Raw genomic sequence first — 19,702 nt, forward strand, 5'->3', positions numbered from 1 at the left:
TGTAAATATTCCCACTGTAACCTGTTTCAAGCTACAGATATGAAGTCACTGAATATGTGGTTGAGTAGAGATGCATGATTGAGCTTGCAGCACTATAGGAGCTGAGCCAGCCCCAGCGTAGCACTGACTTCATTTCCTCATTGAGCACCTCTCTGAGCCAATGGCTAACCATGTAAAAACGGCTCTTAGAAAACAATTATTCGTGACCAATTTGAAACTCCACCCAAGAGCACAGCTTCCTAACAAGACAAACTCACCAAGACACCAGCTAGAAAGAGCACACACATTACCTTCGCCCATCTATCTACTCCCCTGGAGCCCTCTTCTGCATCCTGGACCACAACAGTTTTATTCAGTTCTGAGACCCTAATATCAAACAGGAAACTATATGCTGGACTTTTATCAAAAGAATAGCCAAGTTATGAAAAATATTTAATAAGAAAAACAACATATGTGAAGAAGAGCAATAAGCATATTTCGAAATTTACAAATAAACATGAGAACACTAAAATATCATAGAAAAACTGATCATAGAACTTCAGGGCAGATAGGACCTTAGTGAATACGGAAACCAATATTTTGAAGAAAAAAAACATTGAGTCTCAGAGAACCCTGACTGGTTCAAAGTCAGGTTTCAATTCAATATATTCTGATGCCAAATTCATTGCTTTTATTATTAATTTGGGACCGTATCGAAATTCATGTGAGCTTGAATTTTAGTAGAATTATTATAACATAGCACTTGAGTCAAGAACCCTAAGAATGTTTTCTATTTTGTCCAGTGAGGAAGAAGTAAAGTTGTTGTTTTTTTAAAAAAATATCTTCAAAAGATTCATATTCTATGAAGAAACTTTTTTGACACTTAACAGGAGGCATTGATGTTCACTGTAAATAAAATTCTCTCCTCTACTTTTTTGTTTTCTTATGTGAAATAGAAGCACAGCTGCCCTGTTCACCTCCTTCTATTTCATCAGAGTGAGAGTGGCCTAAGCATACACTGCAAAGAGGCCACATCTTTAACTTTGCTGCTGGTTTAGTCTTTGGGAAATGAAATCTGAAAATGACTTCCTCAGAAGGAGAGCTGGGCAGCTTGTTCTGGCTGTTACTGCCAGTAAGCTGCATCCTGTCACAAGTGACTACATTTCTGAGCGAAAACCTGATTGCTCTGAAACCTCATAAAATCTACCCAGTTAAACATAAAACAGCAGAAAGCCAAATTTACATTCATACTTATATTTCAACCACCATGTTTATTAATGTTATAAGTGTGTTTTGGGGTGTGCAAACCAACTCACACACATCAGACAAACTAAAAAGGCTTTTTGATTTTTCTACATTAATTCTGGTTATGATTTCAATGGAAAGTTTCTCATCAGTACCATGCAAATATACATTAATAGTCTGTGTAACTAGCTGGAATGTAGATTCAGTCTTAGGATGAAAATTAGTAATTTATGCTACAATACAAACTGTTTAAAAGAAAATTACTAGGTTGACAATTTAAAAAATTATTAGTATGTATGGTATACAATTAATAACCAATTGTTTGTATATCATACATTTAAGAAAAACTTAAAAAGCATAATTCTCTGGCTGATAGACAAAATGAGAAACCTCATTATAGGTTTCTTCTGGGTAATTTTAAAGTGAGATTAGGAGGTATCCAATAAGCAATGAATAATAATTTGGAAAAATAACTAGAAGGGCCATTTCTTCAACAGATCTTACTTCTGTGATTGACATTTTTTCCTGCATTGGGTGTGAAATTGTAAAGAATCCACTTAGGTATCATTCCACATTCACATGCTAATTTATAAAATTTGGACTTCAGCATCTTACCTAGTAGAGCTCATCAGAACAGTTTAAGAGCATTATTTATTAACTTACTTAGTTATCTACTTCTAGATCTGGAAGGTAGCGTAGGAAGAATTATCCAATGGGGAGACTACTTAGAGGGTGGTCCTCTGACTTGCAGCATCTGCACCACCAAAAAGATGTTACAGGTGCAGGATCTCAGACTTCACCCACAGACCTACTTTGTCTACATTTTAACCACATCCCAGATAATTTAAATACATGTTAAAGTTCAGGCAGCACTGGTCTAGGTCCATTTTACACATTAAGCTATTGAAAAATTGTTCCAAACACTCATAGCTTGTTAATTGGTGATCAAAACTCAAGCCCAGATTTCTTGAATTCCAGAACTCTATCTTCTTCCTGTTTTGTTTTCTTTTCTTTGGTACCTTCTTAGGTAACATGGGTAACACCTTCCACTGTCTATCATCAATGTCAATGCCAGCTCTGTCTGAATCTGTTCCCTTCAATGACTTAAATTTTGACAATTTTTAAAATATGATCCCAAATTAGACATTGATACAATGGCTGACAAAGTTAAAGTAAATGTATTTGTATCCTTTGGCAAAGGCAAATCTACTCAGGAAGACTGAACAAGGGTCTTTGGAGTATTTTTCAGTTCACCAGCAAATTAAGAGAAGCTGTCCCTGCCCCTCCTCTCCTTCCATTCCAATCAGAAAGAAGCAAAAATGGGCCTTAAAATAATCTGCATTTTCCTAGAACCAGTAACGTAAATGGCACCTCATTTCAAAAGGGTGGCTAAGTATAAACCCACTGAGGGAGAAATCTTCAACTGATAACTTTGTGTAAAGATGACATTCACAGCAGGTGAGAGTGATTTGAAAGCAGATCACAGGAAAAATAGTTTCTTCTGTCACCTTAAGAGGCATTAGTTGGAGAATATGGTTGACTTTTTCCAGTCTCTTATATCAATAAAAAAGAACAGTTATTATACAGCAGGAAAGATAGGAAGAGAGGGCAGCACTAAAGCTTTGTCATTTCAAAGGCAACAATCCACTCAGTGTTTCAGTTGAAAGTTTACAACCAAACACAATAGATTTGCAATAGATTGCAATCAGAAAGACGTCTTCAGATTTCCATGTCCTACCAAGATTATTTTGCATTAAAGTCAAAAGAAAACAGGAGACATCATTGCCATTTGACACATATGAAAATGAGGCTCAGATGAGTTCAACAACTTTCTCAAAGTCACAAAGTAAGGTTCAAAACCAGGACAAGGATCCTGTGTTTCTGACTCTCCATCCCGTGCTCTGACTTGGCAAAATACCTACGTTTTGTGCCTAAAATGTTTGCTGGATTTCCAAACAGGAATCTAGCTTAATTTTTGTTTTGTTTTGTTTTGTTTTGTTGGGTTTTGTTGTTGTTTAATACATTCCTATAAGAGACTTTAAAACAAACAGAAAACAATTCAAGATTTTTGGGAAATAACAAAAATATGTGGGCTTATTTTTGAGGAATCTATTATCTGGAATTTAAAATGTGACTTTTTTATGGTAATAATATTTAGACTTAGAGATTTGGGTCAAGTATGGGGAAGGTCAAAAGAAATCTGTTTGCATTCGTTGGCAAAGAATAATAAATTTAGGTAGACCAGACAGGGGTCCTTGAAGTCTTTGGGGCTTAATTAATATCTCAGTAGTATGTGTGGCTTTTTGGTACTGCTCCTAGTTCTGTTTTCTAACTTTAGGGAATGAGAATTTGGCCTCAAAGCTACAGACAGCTGTGAAATTCAATGCTCTATTGGAGCATTTTAAATAGCACATTTGGCCCTTTGGAGGTAACTAAATGGGTTTCACTTCTACAGATTTATAGAACTTGCTCTTTTGCCCAAATTTCTACCTCTTCCGGCTGACTCACTCCCAGCTCTTTCGAATTGAGCCCTTCATTACTCACAGTCTGTACAATGTGTAAGATAAGCTGGGATCAAATTCACGCAAGGCTGGCAAAGCTTATTTCCTTTCAGATGCTAGAATTTTACCCATCTCTTTTTCTATCATAGTGACATACTGGGAAGTACAAATTGCAGATCGTGTAGTCTTGCAATTCAGGAATGAAGGTGTGATCTAAGAAACGGTTTTCAACCTTGGCTGCCCATTACAGTGATCTTGGGAGCTTCAAATAATCCCCATGTCAGGCCGCTTCCCACTCCAATTTCATCAGAATCGGCCTGGTGAGACCCGGGCACTGGCATTCTTTAAGCAACTGCTCAGGTGGGTCCAATGTTTAGCTAAGTCTGAGAACCTGTGGTTTAAAACAGCTCTTCTCAAACTTTAGTGAGAATTGGTTATCACCTGGACACTTTTTAAAACAGACTCCTGGTCCCAACCACTGGTCAACAGATGAATGCCTTAGTGCTCCTCAAACTGTGGTTCCCAATCATCACAACGGCATCACCCAAGAGCTTGTTGCAAATTCCCAGGTTTTGCTCAAGACCAAATCACTGAAAATGGAGCTCTTGAATCGCCAGAATTACTAGCTCTCCAAGCAACGACGATGTACGCTAAAGTTTGAATACCATTGGTCTAAAGAAGCTAGTAAAAACTGTGTAACAATGATAACAACTAAAAATAATATTGGCAATGCTAATATTTCAGTCACTCATAAATTGCTCATTCTTTTGTTCGATACCATGCGCCCCTGATAACTGCAGAAGACCTGGATCCACTTGTGAGTGGATTTCTCTTCCTATCTCGTTCATCGGAGTGAATCTTGATGCTTCTCTCTCAGTACTCATCAGTGCTGAGGTCTCCTCAGAAGATGAGGTCCCTCCTTGCTAGGCTACATCTCAAAAAAAAAAATCAATATATCTGTTAAAGGCCCAGATTCTCACTTTTGATCAAGGATAAAAGAGGGCAATTTAATTTGAAGGAAAAACCCAGGACATATCCTTGGGGAAAAGTGTCTGGGATAAAAATATATATGGGAAACACAGCATGTTGCTCTGGCTTCAGTCAGGAATGGTGTTCTCACTCAAGCCTCTAGTCTGCTTCGTGAGGTCCGGGCAGACTCTGGACATAAAGCATACAGGAGAAAGAGCTTCTACCTGGACACAAACTTCAATCCCATTCTTCAGGCCCTCTTTCTCCAATATGATTCCCAGGATAAAACATCTGACTTCTCTCTGTTAACTACTGTCATCTTCCAGATCCCCTGAGGTAACTGAGCCCCAGAATTTATTTTATATTTTCTGTTCAGCAATTGTCTCTGTGGGGTAAAACATTTTCTAGAGCTGAAACAGTGCATCAGATAACTTTCAGTATAATCTTTTTTTTCTTTTTTTTTTTTTGACAGAGTCTTGCTTTTGTTGCCCAAGCTGGAGTGCAGTGGCACTGTCTTGACTCACTGCAACCTCCACTTCCCAGGTTCAAGCGATTCTCCTGCCTCAGCCTCCAGAGGCCCGCCAGCACACCCAGCTAATTTTTGTATTTTTAGTAGAGATGAGTTTCACCATGTTGTTCAGGTCTCAAACTCCTGACCTCAAGTGAGTTACCCACCTTGGCCTCCCAAAGTGCTAGGATTATAGTCCTGAGCCACCAGGCCCGGCCAGAAGTAGCTTTTTTAAATCAGTGGAACTCCACAATGGTGAAGATGTTCAGGATGCCACCCCCAAATCTGTGGCTTTGGTTTGCTGATTATTTCAACATACCAATAGGCATTTGGAGAACAGCAACATACTAAGTGCATTTGGGGAACAGGAAATGCAAATAAGGGCTTTTCTGAACTTCCTGCATCTGCCTAAGGAAGAGATTCTTCAAAAGAGACTCAATTGTCAAGAATCCCTGCCCCTGTAATCTTATCAACCGATGAAGAACTCAAATCACAAGAGAGGAGACTAGAGGTTGACCCATGCCCAGACAATTACCCATTGTCTGAGAGTTTCTCCCAGACAAATTTATTACCTGAGAAATTTTATCTGCATAACAAGACCAACTCTACTCATAATACATTTTTTCTTATCATTCTCTCTTGTGTGGGCATCACCCCCAAGTAGCCCTAAGTACTAATTTTTTTCTGTAGCTCAGGAAACTATATGCTTCAATCATCTGGCCAATCTTTGAGTCTCATATTTTCTGGGACTCTATATATGTAATTATTTTTTTTTCTCCTGTGACTTTGCCTTATGTTGATTTAATCTGCAACCCAACCAAAGAATCTAGAAAGGTAGGGGAAGCCATTTTTTACGTCTCTGCAAACAGCTCAGATGATCTGATCATTGATGCACAAATCATGACTTCCTGGCCTCAATCTCTGAGCTCCATCACAAAAGCTTTGAGCTTTTGAGCACAAGCCAGTTTTTTTCTTCCATAATTAAAATGCTATCTCACTTCACTGTACAAGGTGAAAACAGTCACTAATGTTTCAGACACTTGATCGACATCAAGGAAAAATACATTGGAAAATCATATCAAATATTTTCACTTTGAAAATATGAGTGGCAGAACCAAGAATCTGCCTTCTTCAAAGAAAGAAAGAAAGAAAAATAATTCTAAGGTGAAGCTGACCTAAGTTTCAACTTCCCACAGAGAACAGCAAGCTTCCTATGTGGGGTGTGGGTTGCGCATAATATTTTATTTTCCATGCATCTTGGCTTACAAATGTGCAAAAGAGCAGAATGCCCAGAGTCAGGAAGGACACACAGATTAAATAATTGCAAAAGAGGCTTCAACAATTGCTAGTTTCCAGTTTAGGTTGCTCTCTTTGTTATGAGTTTATATGCAACTGCCTTCTCCCTTAAAATTATATTTAATAAAAAATTAGGTTCATTTTGCACACTGAGGTACCTCCTCCTTAGGAAGGTGCTCTGTAACCAAGAAGCTGAATGCTAATACAGGGGTTGCTATGGTAAACAATCTTTTCCAGTGAGCAGGAGAATAAATAGTTGCATGAATTTCAAAATCAGTAGTGGAGACTAAACGGGACATAACCAGGTATTTTAGCCTCTAAATATAGTTATGGAGCTAAAAAATAATGTCTTCTCTGTAAAATCCTAATATAATTATAGATGCTTCAGTAAATTTTGTGTTCACCTTTTGAAGCAGATTGTTGATATTTTTTCAGAGTTTTTACATAACCCTCTGCCGTTTGTTGAAAAAGAAAATTTTAGCCAGATAAAAGCAGCTGAAAAAGAAATAAACTCGCTGATTTTTATAGCTGCGAAAAGAAGCGTGCAGAATTAGACCCTAATTAATGAATGCTTAATGAGCCAGAAGTGCTTAATGATCATTAAATAATAACAGTAAAATAGGTATGCTTTTTAAAAAACATGATCTACATGAAGAACTTTGTTTCATTTGTTGAGAAATGTAACTATTCGTAGGATGGATCTCCTCTTGCCGATCTCTCTTTCACCTGAGGTCAAGGAAGATCTTCACTGGCTGAATCAATGGGCCCCAAGCCTCCTGGTTTTCAGGTGGATTCATCCAATGGGAGATTGGAGGGAGGGAGGAACTTGTTGTTTGGCTCCCCTGTGCCAGGTTACTGCAAATTGGCTGAGATTCTTTACCTCCAGCCACAGCTCCTGGGTGCTGGTCTTTATTTCCTCCTCTAGCCCATTCCGTCCTAGGAGTGATAAAGAGCCCTCACCACTGCTAGCTCCAGAGGCTTCACAATTCCTTGTTTGTTTCTCTTCGTCATGCCTACAACTTTGTAAACATGTTCCTTTAACTGTCCTCAATTTCCCCAATTGAGTGTGCAACTAACTCCTTCTGGAGCCCTGACCACTACTCCTAGAGGGTCCGTTTTCCATATGTAATAAAACAGCTGTATTAAAAGCCATACTTAAATGTTTATTTAAACATATACGTTAAGATATAGCTATGCCTTTGGGCTATTTCAATGCTAAATTTGCTACCTCTCTGTTGAAATAATTTGCAAGGTCAAAAAAACACTCTCTTTCTTATATTCTTACGCATCACTTAGCTTCATAATTTGTATTTTATTTACATCTCGTTTCCTGTAAATTTTCTGTCTTCTCTACCACAGTGGACACTCTGGGAAGGAAGCTCTCTGAGTGGCTTTTGTACTCACATGGAAACAAAAACGAACAGCAGAAAAAGCATACAAACTCAACCTGATATGAGGTTTTCCTCTGCACACCTTGTCTTTTCTTTCTATTGGTAAACTCCATCTGACAGATAATGCCCTTTGAAGAGTGACTGCCCCCCTCAACTCAGTATTTGTTCTCTCTCTCTTCTAGATTCTCTTGGATAAATTTATCATTTGTAGCCGATGAGAGACACTGAGCAAAAAAGAATCTGACTCTCTAGGTGGGCAGGTACTTTATCTTGGAGCCATAAGGAATGGTGAAATAGGGCTTTTAGAGAGAAGCAGAGTGTCTTTCTCTTTATCTATCTCCTTCCTCCAAAGGCTCTGTTTTCCTCCGTGTTCTAATGCCTAAGATTATCTCCCTTGACAAAGAAGAGTGCATGCAAACATCAGGAAAAAGACAGTCCCCCTCACCCCCTGGCAGAGCCTTATCTCATTAGCACAGTCCTTGAACAAGGCTTGACCCTCTCTGCAGCATCACTGGGACCCTGAAAGAATAGCAATTTTCCAGTCACATTGTAAATTCTCAGAGGAATACTGGGCGATTGTGTGTTAGGAACTTTCTCCGTGCATGATAATGTTGATGGCGAGGACCTTCATCTCTTACCAATCTGTGAGTAATTCACTGGATAGAACCCCAGGGAGCTGAAGAAGTTAGTGCAGCTTTCAAAACTGCCTAATTTGCAACTAAAGAATAGCTTAGGCCCAGAGATAGACTTGTTCAGTTTTAAGTGGAAAATCACTAAGTTATAAGCAAAGTGTAGCCATATGTACCAATGACTAAGTCTATGTCACCCTCTTATTAAACTTAAAAATAGACTCTTAAAACAAGCTGGAAGAATCTACTAACACTGAGCATATACAAATCCTATACCCAGCAAGTCTACTCATAGGTGTATACCCAGAGGAAATGTGTCTGTAAGTTCAACAAAAGATGTAGAATATTCATAGCAGTACTGTTCCTAGTGGCTAAAAACTAGTACAAGTTTCCAAATTGTCCATATTTACATAAAACATACAGATAAATTAATGCTATATGAAATGAGAAGTAATAATCTACAACTATATGCAAAAATACAGATGAATCTCACAAGCATGTTAAGTGAAAGAAGTAAGACAAGAGCACATAGTACGTGTCTCCTTTTGTCTAAAGCACAGAAAAAGGCAAAAACAGTCTGTGTTAACCAGAGTAGAGATAGTGATACTGTTTAGGGCATAGTGACAGGAAGAGAGACTGAGAGGGGGGTTTTCATTATTCTGGTAATATTCACTTTCTTGACTGGGGTTAGTTTATAGTTCAATACATTTTCTAAAAGTTAACACACCTTATAGAAAAAAAGGGTGACTAGGAGTCCAACTGATTTAATGCACAATCATGAATCTATTGGCCAAGAACCTTTAATCTTCCCTTAGAATACGAACAGAGCTGGATTCATGGGTGGTCCATCCAGGCAGCTGTCTGAGGTGCCATTTTATGCTAAGGCCTGTCTGGGGACAGAAGATATAGAAAATTGTACTTGTCAGAATTACTTCCAGAGATGGCATTGCACCTGTTTAAAAAAAATGATACTTCGATAAACTGTTAAATTTGGTAGAATACCCTACAGAACAGATGCAAAGACCTTTATTATACATTAAGAAAGCTGGTTAAAGAAAAATAACCGCAATTAATTAATAACCTCTATGACAGTTTGTTTTTAGCATTTAGCAACTATTCTCTTCTCTCTCTTTTTCAGTGGGCAGAGAATGTATACAGGCATTGACGTTGGGCTTGGTTGGGTGACCTGCTTTGGCTGATAAAATGTTAGTAGACCTGAATTAGAATCTGCATTTGTAAAGAGAACATAAATTTCTTGTCCAGTGATACAATGAAAAGTGAAAGCACTAATGTATAAAAAAGCTGTTATCATTTCTGTTTTATAGGTTGAGACACCAGTTTCTTCATTTTTAACAAGCTCCCAGGTGGTACTGATGATGCCCGTCAATATACCGCACATTGAATACACGGTTTTCTATCTCAATGTCTTCATCTATAAAATGGGGACCATAATACCTACTCATAAAGTTGTTTAGGGGCCAATTCAAATGCTGTATCTAAGTTTCTTAACACTGCACACAATAAGTGATCATTTCTCTTATTACCTTCTACCCCATCTCAGACTATAAAAGAGGAGAGCAAATACATGTGGCAGGTTTTGTATAAAAAGTGTAACATATGGCTGGGCATGGTGGCTCACACCTGTAATCTCAGCACTTTGGGAAGCTGAGGTGGGCAGATCATTTGAGGTCAGGAGTTCAAGACCAGCCTGGCCTATACTGTGAAACCTCGTCTCTACTAAAAATTCAAAAATGAGCTAGGCGTCATGACAGGCACCTGTAATCCCAGTTGCTCAGGAGGCTAAGGCAGGAGAATTGCTTGAACCTGGGAGGCAGGGTCTGCAGTGAGCCGAGATCACACCACTGCACTCCAGCCTGGGTGACAGAGTGAGGCTCTGTCTAAAAAAAAAAAAAAAAAAAAGTTTTAAAAAAGTATAAGCTATATGAGGACGTGGTTCAATATCATCTCAGTCACATAGCTGTGCAAACTGGGTAAGTCATTCAGCTTCTGTGAATGTCAATGTGCTCATCTGCAAAAGGAGATCATAATGTCAACTTTTAAAGATTATGATGATTAAATAAGGCCTGTCCCTGACACATGGTGAGCTCTAGAAATATGTTGGTTGATCCAGAAGTGACTCCGAATTCAATGTATATAAGGTCTCTGTGACAGTCGAAAGTGCTGAATAGTGGCACCAAGGGACATTGCCCTGTGAGTTTCCACTGAGCAACTACTGTGCGTGCTGTGGAGAAACTTGGCAGGATGTTGGTACACGTCCCAAATTGGCAGAAGCAGTTACAGAACGGGATTCCTTTAAAAACATAAGCCTGTTCATGCCCCCTCCCTGCTCAAAACCTTTCAATGTCATCCCATCACACTTACAATAAAATGCCAAGTTCTCAGAAGGGCCTATCTGACTCCCCACTTTCAAGTATCACTCATTCTCACCATGTCATTCTATGACATCCCCCTTCTTGCTTTATTTGTCCTCAGGGCTCTTGTCACTAACCAATATCCCATTATATACAGTTTTCATTTGCATATTTTGTGGCTCCACTGTGAGAATCTTAGATTCATGAAGAAGAGATTTTGTCCCTTTCATTCACTGGTATATCTTCACCAGATGCATGAGATGCTTAATAAATATTGTTAAGTGGAAAAATGCCTTACCAGAAAATTCCTATCTGACCTGTAAGTAGGTATGCATAGATATGTTGGTTGTCAACACTGAGTTTTTTGTTGTTGTTGTTGTTTTGTTTTTTGCTTTTTTTTCCTTTTAGATGGAGTCTCGCTCTGTTACCCAGGCTGGAGTGCAGTGGTATGATCTCAGCTCATTGCAACCTTCTCCTCACAGGTTCAAGCAATTCTCCTGCCTCAGCCTCCTGAGTAGCTGGGATTACACGCATGCGCCACCACGCCCAGCTAATTTTTATATACTCAGGAGAGACGAGGTTTCACCACGCTGGTCAGGCTGTCCTTGAACTTCTAACCTTGTGATTCCCCCAGCTTGGCCTCCAAAAGCTCTGGGATTACAGGTGAGTCACCATGCCCGGCCAACACTGAGGTTTTATATGAATAGGTTGTTTTTGTATTTACATTCATTCATGCATTCAGTATTTATTAGGCAGCTATGTCCTGCCAGATACTCTTGTAGATGCTTGGGAAATTGACCGAAATAAATGTTAGAAGAGCAGGAAGTTTGGGGGTCATGTTCTTAGGATTGACACCTGTGGAAGGAAGGGAAATAAGATTGAGAGAAGCTGGTCCATGGAGCAGTTGCAGCAGAAGCCGAAGCTCCCCTGCCACAGAGCTGTGGAACTTGGATGACGTTCAGAGTTGTTCCAGATGGAGGTAACAAATTTGAGCCTTTGTACTTTTGCATCCAGAAGTCACTGAACATGGGATGTTCTTGGGGAATAGCATGATATTGGGCAAAATGAAGCTCTCACACAGAGAGCAGATCTGAGAGAGAATCTCTTGAACTGTCAGCTTCCATCATTCCTAGGAGCTGGGGAATGAGTGCTTTAGCCATAAAGATTAAGGGGGAGGCAAGGGGGTCCCAGAGCAGCACATACTGACATGTACTACCTGGAACAAATAGAAGAGGGAGCTTGTCTTTTAGGAACTTACATGCTAATGTAAGAGAAACAGTTTATCAACAACAGTTGATATTAGAAAACAGTGAATGCCAAGGAAGATCCACAGCAGAGTTTGAGGAAGAGTAATTAAATGCCAGAGGGAAGCAGAGAGGCAGAATTCAATAGAAAGGGGGTAGGCTTCATTAAGCAAATAAAATTTGAACACAGGTGTGAAGGGGGTAAGAAAATTGACTCTGCAGAAGGGAGCCTGGAGGGAGGAGCATTGCAGTCAGAAGGAACAACGGTTGGAAACACTATGAGGTAAGAGCAGGCTTGGCACGGCCACGATACACTACTCCTAAGACCGTTGAAAAATAGAAGCGAGACTTAGTAATAAAAATAAAATAGTAATCTGTGAGCTTCAGATGACAAAAATGGAAATACATCTTTTTGCCCCTTGTTTTAAAAGAAACTTTTCCAGTCAATGCTATAGGTGCATTTGGGCTGCTCTGGAGGACTCAGAATGGAGCTGATTTGTTTCTTGTTTTCTCCATTTAAATAAAGAGAAAGTATACTTTGCTGACAATAGTCTATCTTTAACTCAACCTTTTCCCTTTATGAATCATTTCAGGGGCACTACTTTGAAAGTGAATGTCATTTTGCTTGAGAGAAGAAGTGCTTGCAAATGAGAAAAAGAGTTTACTGTGGTGAGTACAGCCAATTCCTATCATTATATTCAGTCTTTGTTCAAGGGACCGCCAAGGTAGGTATGGTTCTACTTGGCTTTTCTTGCAACTTGTGAAGTACTGCATGCTGGAATTTGTGGCTAGAGCTGAGGATCTCTGTGAAGTATCTGGCAAAATAGCCAAACTGAAAATAATCTCTTCCCATATTCTGGAATGAAGCATAGATAGCCTCTTGTGCCAGGATTCTTCTTGTGTAACAAGGAACATTGCAATGGCACTCACTGAACAGGTGCATTGTTCTCTGAGAAGAACAGCCAGGGATGTGTGAGGAATGAAGGTAGAAGTTGCTTCCTGTAGTTGCTATTGACACAAGGAGAAGAGGGGCCTGAACTGAACTCTGCCCTATATTGTTTATTTACAATCTTGGTGTAAATTGTGATTCAGTATTTTAAAGGAAAGCCATCTGCAATTGCTCAATTATTTACATGGATGGTGTGAAGACTTAGGGTGTGAATTTTGGAGAAGAGGCAAGAGATAAATCAGGGATGTGTGAGTGTCAGAGCAAATAGGATCATCAAGCCACCTTGCATTTAAGAAGAATCACATGTTTTTTCAGAGTCCTGGTACTAAAGAAAACACCTGCTGGGGGCTGGTTTTAAGCCTACAGTATTCCCTAGGTCAGTTTTAATTAGCTGTAATTGAAGCATGCAGTGAAGTGCAGTATGGTACAGCAGAATGAGGCTAGGAATGAGCATTGAAACATCTCTGCATTTTAATCTCATCCCCACTATTTACCACAGTTGCAATGCAGAAAAAGACCATTAAACTTTCTGAGCCTTGACTTCATTTGCCATGTCTATATAACCTCTCCTCCTGTGTCAACAGCAGCTGCAGGAAGCAATTCGTGCCTTCATCCCTCACACATCCCCAGCTGTGCTCCTCAGAGAACAATGCACCTGTTCAGTGAATGTCCCTGCAATGCTCCTAGTTACACAAAGGAGACTAAAGAAGTTTAGGAATACATATGTGTACAGGGACTTGAAATGGCATAAGTAGAAGCGGAGCCTGAAATGAATATTCATGCACACATAATTTACTGAGATCATGCTTTCAGAAGTAACTAGTAAGGAAGTGAGAGAAGCAGGTAGAACAGGGTCTGTGGTGCCAAGAGATGAAAGTGCTACCCATGCATTAAGCTTGGTTGCATTCCCAGCTCATGTTCTCTCATCTTCCCAGCCCCTAGGTGCCTTACCTACAAAGCAGGTATTCCCTATATGCTTGTTTTACTGACTTAAGTTAGAAATGAAGCAAATCAGCAGTTTTAAGTTGTTTATTTAAACTTAACATAGTAATTAAGTAATATAATCCCCAAAGGTATATTAAAGTTTATATAAGATAGAAGTTAAAGTCTGATGGTAGTTTTGTATGAGGTTCCTGTGGCCCAATTTGGCCTTAGTTCAATTCGTTTCAGGAAGTTTATGAGGTCTTAGTCTTAATTCACTTATGGCACTCATAACTGGGGGAGAAGCGCAAAACTAGATCGTGCCACTGATCTCAACACCAAATAATTTACCATGTTATTTTGCAACCAGACTCCATCCGGTCCCTCCCCCAGCCCTGGCAACCTCTGTCTGCTTTCTGTAATGATGGGTTTGTCTATGGTGGGTGTATCATTTAAAAGAAATTGTACAATATGTTACATTTTATGTCTGCCTTTAAACTTTCACTTGGCATAATGTTTTGAAGTCTAGACAAGTTTTAGCAGGTATAAGCACTTAATTTATGGCCGGGCCCACTGGCTCATGTCTGTAATCCCTGCACTTTGGGAGGCCCAGGCAGGCGGATCACGAGATCAGGAAATCAAAACCATCCTGGCTAACATGGTGAAACCCTGTCTGTACTAAAAATACAAAAAATTAGCTGGGTGTGGTGGCACGCGCCTGTAGTCCCAGCTGCTCAGAAGGCTGGGGCAGGAGAATCCTTTGAACCCGGGAGGCAGATGTTGCAGTGCGTGGAAATCTCACCACTGCACTCCAGCCTAGGCAACAGAGTGAAACTCCATCTCAAAAAAAAAAAAAAAAAAAAAAATTACTTAATTTATTTTTATGGCTGAATAATATTTCTTGTGTGCATATGCCATAATTTGTTAATCCATTCATGCATTAATGGACACCTGGGTTGTTTGTAATTTTGGGCCATTATGAATAAGGCTACTATACACATTAATGTTCTAATTTCTATGTGGGCATGCGTTTCATTTCTCTTAGGTATATAGTTAGAAGTACATTTCTGGAAAGTATGGTAGTTCTATGCTTAACTTTTTGAGAAACCACTAAACTTTCTAAAGCAATTGTAGCATTATATATATTCCTACCAGTAATGTATAATGGTTTTCATGTATCCACATTCTAACACTTGTTATTTTTCATTATTATTATTCTTGATTACTAGTGGGTGTGATGTGGTATTTCATGATTTTCATTTTCATTTTCTTAATGACTAAATAAGTTAAATATCTTTTCACATACTTGCAGCTTATTTGTGTATTTTCGTTAAAGAAATAGCTGTTCAAGTCCATTGCTCAATTTTTAATTGTTTTAGGTTTTTTGATTGTTGAGTTGTAACAGTTATGTATATTGTCTGAATACTAAAGTAAGTCAGATATATAATGTGGAAATATTTTCTGTTCTGTAGATTTTTCAATGTATTCATAATGTCCTTTAGTACACAAAAGTTTTAATTTTTATGATGTACAATTTATCTGTTTTTAAACTTTTGTTGCTGCCAGTTTATGCATTTCTAGAGTTATGTTTCATTTATCTAGGCTATCTAAACTGTTGGTGTACAGTTGTTCATAGTACTCTCTTATAATTCTTTTAATTTCTATAATATCGACAGCAATGTCCCCACTTCCACTTCTGAGTTTATTGAGTCTTTTCTCTTTGTCAGTCTAGCTAAAAAGTTTGTCAGTTTTGTTAACCTTTCAAAAAGACAATTTTAATTTTTGTTAATTTTCTCTATTGTTTCCTGTTCTCTATTTAATTTATCTTTAATTTTTTTTTTTTTTTTTTTTTTTTTTTTTTTTTTTCTTTTCCTGCTGGTGGTTTTAGATTGGATCACATTTTCTGGTTTCTTAAAGTTTAAAGTTAGGTTGTTTATCTGAGATCTATATTTTTTAATGTAGGTGCTTACAGCTATAAATTTTCTCAGCACAGCTTTTGCTACATCCAATAATGTGTTGTATTTTTGATTTCATTGTCTCAAAGTATTTTTCTAATATTCCTAATTTATTTCTCAACCCATTGTATAAGAGTATGTTGTTTAATTTCTACATATTTGCAAATTATCTATTTTTCCTTCTCTTCTTTTTAGTTTCATTCCATGGTTCTTGGAGAATAAAAATTTTTATGATTATAGTCTTTTTAAAATTTATTAAGACTTGTTTTATGGCCTAATATAGTGTCTATCCTAGAGAATGTTCCATGTGCACTTGAGAAGAAGTATTTTCCGCAATTGTTGGGGAGAGTGTTTTTCATGTTTGTTAGGTGTAGCTGGTTTATGGTGTTGTTGGAGTATTCAAATTCTTTACTGATTTTCAGTCTAGATCCATTATTGAAAGTGAGATATTGAAGTTAGGTTGTTTATCTGAGATCTATATTTTTTAATGTAGGTGTTTACAGCTATAAATATCTTTCTTAGCAGAGCTTTTGCTATATCCAATAGTGTGTTGTATTTTTGTTTTCATTGCCTCAAAGTAATTTTCTAATATTTCTAATTTCTTTTTTAACCCATTAGTTGTTTAAGAGTATGTTGTTGTTTTAATATTGATCATGTTTTAATATTAATCATAATAGTTATCAACTATTATTGTAGAACTCTATTTCTCCTTCATTTCTGTCAATGTTTGCTTTATATACTTTATATGCTTTATATACTCCATTGTTAGATGAATATATGTTTATAATTGTTACTGTCCTCTTTATGAAGGGAGGTTCTATCATTTTCTATGATTCACTCAATATATTTTAATATTAGGTAAACCAAATTCTTTATGCTTTCTTTATTGTCAGCTTTTTTCTAGCCACTTTTGCATATTTACTGTTTCAGATTATTAAAATTATTTTTATCAATTCTTAAAAAGAAATAAAAACAGTGATATTGGAATTTTCCATGTAAATTGAATGTATTGGTTAATTTGAGAAAAATTTTCTTTTTTCCAATAGTATGTCGATTAGCCATATAAGACATTTTTCTGCAATTAGTCAAGTCTTCTTCCAAGTTTTTATATAGTTTTATATATTTTATGCAATATCTGTCCACTTACTGTGATACTTGTTCTCTAGCATTTTATACTCATGAAATATTAATATTAGTATTTACAGTATTGTTATTATGAATGTAATCATTTTCTGCATTATATATCTGAGGGGTTATTATTATATCAGAAAATTATATTTCAATATTGTGTGATTGGCCCCATTATTTAATTCTTTCACTACTTCTAATTGTTATTGCTTTTCTTAAAATTTCCTGAATATGTAATCACATGATTTGCAAATAACAATAATTTCCTTTCTACTTCCAGTATTTATATCTTTTATATTTTCAGAGTAATTATAAATAATAGTGATTGTTACAAATGTGCTTTCTTTGTTTCTCTTTAAATGAGAACGTGCCTAATGTTTTAGTATCAATCTTAATGCTAGTTACCAGTGTGTGGTATAAAAATATATATATATATATATATGTATATATATATATATAGAGAGAGAGAGAGAGAGAGAGAGAGAGATCACATATTTCCACATACATAAAAACTATATTTTAATAAATATTATAATACTATACTATTAAAACTATTATATGCCTTTGATATATTTTTGAATTGTATTATACACTTATGGAAATTGTAACTTTCTAGTTTTTTCTTTGACATATTAATCAAATTAGTAAATCTCTTAGCAGATCTCTGAAAATTTAAATTTTTTGCATTTTTAGCATTAACTTCATTTGATCACTGTAATTGACATTCTCTGTCTTCATTTCACATTTTGTAAAGTATAATTTAAATTGATTAGTCATTTCTTTCTTCATTTTGCTACTTTGCCATGATTTGGGTTCAATAATAACTGCATTATTTTTAGTTAATATAAAATTTTGTTCTCATTTTCATTTTAGAATTATATAAAATAGAGACATTTATGGTTTTTTTGAGACCTTAATAATGACTCATGTATTGTTTTCCTTTTCAGCAGGAAAGGAAAATTATGTTTAATGACTACATTTTCCAAATGATTATTGTATTATTTAGACTTTATATTTAGTAGTTTAAATTTTCTTAGAAAACCATTTATTGCCCTCAAGTTTCCAGATTTATTATTATAAAGCTAGGCATATAGTCTGGCAATTGTCTGAATTTCATGGGGTATTGAATATTTTCATTTTCTCATGATTTATTTACCAAATATATTTTGTGGCTACATGTAAATATATGGATGTATATTTGTATACATACATGGTCATTATTTGTATTTATATAGTATACAAACATACATTCATATTATATGTTCATTCTTGTCTCAAAAAACCCTTTAATTTTAACCTTTGTTTTAAAATTTATTCCTTACTAGTTTTAATCTATTTTAAAAATTAGATAATGAGTTATACATGTCACCAAAAGCATGATCTATTAAAAATATCACTAAGTTAAACTTCATCAAAATTCAAACACTTTGCTTTGCAAAAATCCCTGTTAAGATGACAAAAAGACAAGGCATAGATTCAGATAAATTATTTTGAATTACATATTTGACAAAAGACTTGAATCCAGAATATATAAATAATTTTTTAACTCAACACTAAGGGAAAAAAAAAAGTGACTACAAAAAGGGTAAAAGTTTGAACATTTTACCACACAGGCTATAGAAATGACAGACATACAATGAAAAGACGTTGGATACCACTAGACTGTAGTGAAATTTAAGACTATAATAAGATACCAAAACAAACTTATTAGAATGACTATTCCAAAAATATATTGTTAATACCAAGTGCTGGCAAAAATGTAGAACTACTGGGTTTCATGTATGATGCTGGTAACAATACATTGCTAGTAAAATGGTACAGACTATAAAATGTATAGCCACTCTGGAAAATAGTTTGGCTGTTTCTCACAAAGTTGAATATAGTTACCATTCTGACTGGTGTAAGATGATATTTTATTGTGGTTTTAATTTGATCTTCTCTGATGTTAATGATGTTGAGCATTTTTTCATGTTTGCTGGTCATTTGTATGTCTTCTTTTGAGAAATGTCTCTTCATGTCTTTGCCCACTTGTTGATGAAGTTGTTGCCCACTTGTTGATGGAGTTGTTTGTTTTTTTTTTTGTTGATGCACATAAGTTCTTGTAGATTTCTTTAGTCTTTGGTTGGGTGCATAGTTTGTGAATATTTTATCTCATTCTGTAGGTTGTCTGATTGCTCTTTCAGAGAGTTTCTTTGACTGTGCAGTCACTCTTTGGTTATATTAAGTCCCATTTGCCCCTATTTTAAAGCAAAAATTGTTGCATTTGCTTTTGGAGTCTTCATCCTAAATTCTTTGCCTATGCCAATATCTAGAATATTTCCTAGGATTTCTACTAGAATTTTTATAATTTGTCATCTGACATATGAGTGTTTAATACAGTTTGAGTTTTTATAATTTTCATAATTTGACAGCTGACATTTGAGTGTTTAATACATTTTGAGTTAATTTTGAGCTAAATTTTGTATTGGTGAAAGGTAGCAGTCCAGTTTCATTCTTTTGCATATTGGTTAGCCAACTTTCTTAGCACCATTTATTGAATAGGGTGTCCTTTTCCTGTGGTTTATTTTTGTTGACTTTGTTGAAGATTGGTTGTAGATGTGTGGCTTCTTTCAAGG

General features: G+C 36.5%; 1 protein-coding gene across 6 annotated transcripts in view; it reads left to right on the plus strand.

The window, feature by feature from the left end:
- The window catches only part of LOC120367937 (uncharacterized), a 769,718-nt gene that overhangs the window by 698,765 nt on the left and 51,251 nt on the right, over nt 1-19,702 (plus strand). For all 6 annotated transcript variants that reach the window (XR_012519294.1, XR_012519296.1, XR_012519295.1 and 3 more), the window contains 2 exons: nt 11,373-12,417; nt 12,728-12,803. The gene's annotated coding sequence lies outside the window, so the exon portion shown is untranslated. The remainder of the gene's footprint in view (nt 1-11,372; nt 12,418-12,727; nt 12,804-19,702) is intronic.

Source organism: Saimiri boliviensis, chromosome 9 (genome assembly GCF_048565385.1).
Source record: "Saimiri boliviensis isolate mSaiBol1 chromosome 9, mSaiBol1.pri, whole genome shotgun sequence".
NCBI lineage: Eukaryota > Metazoa > Chordata > Mammalia > Primates > Cebidae > Saimiri > Saimiri boliviensis.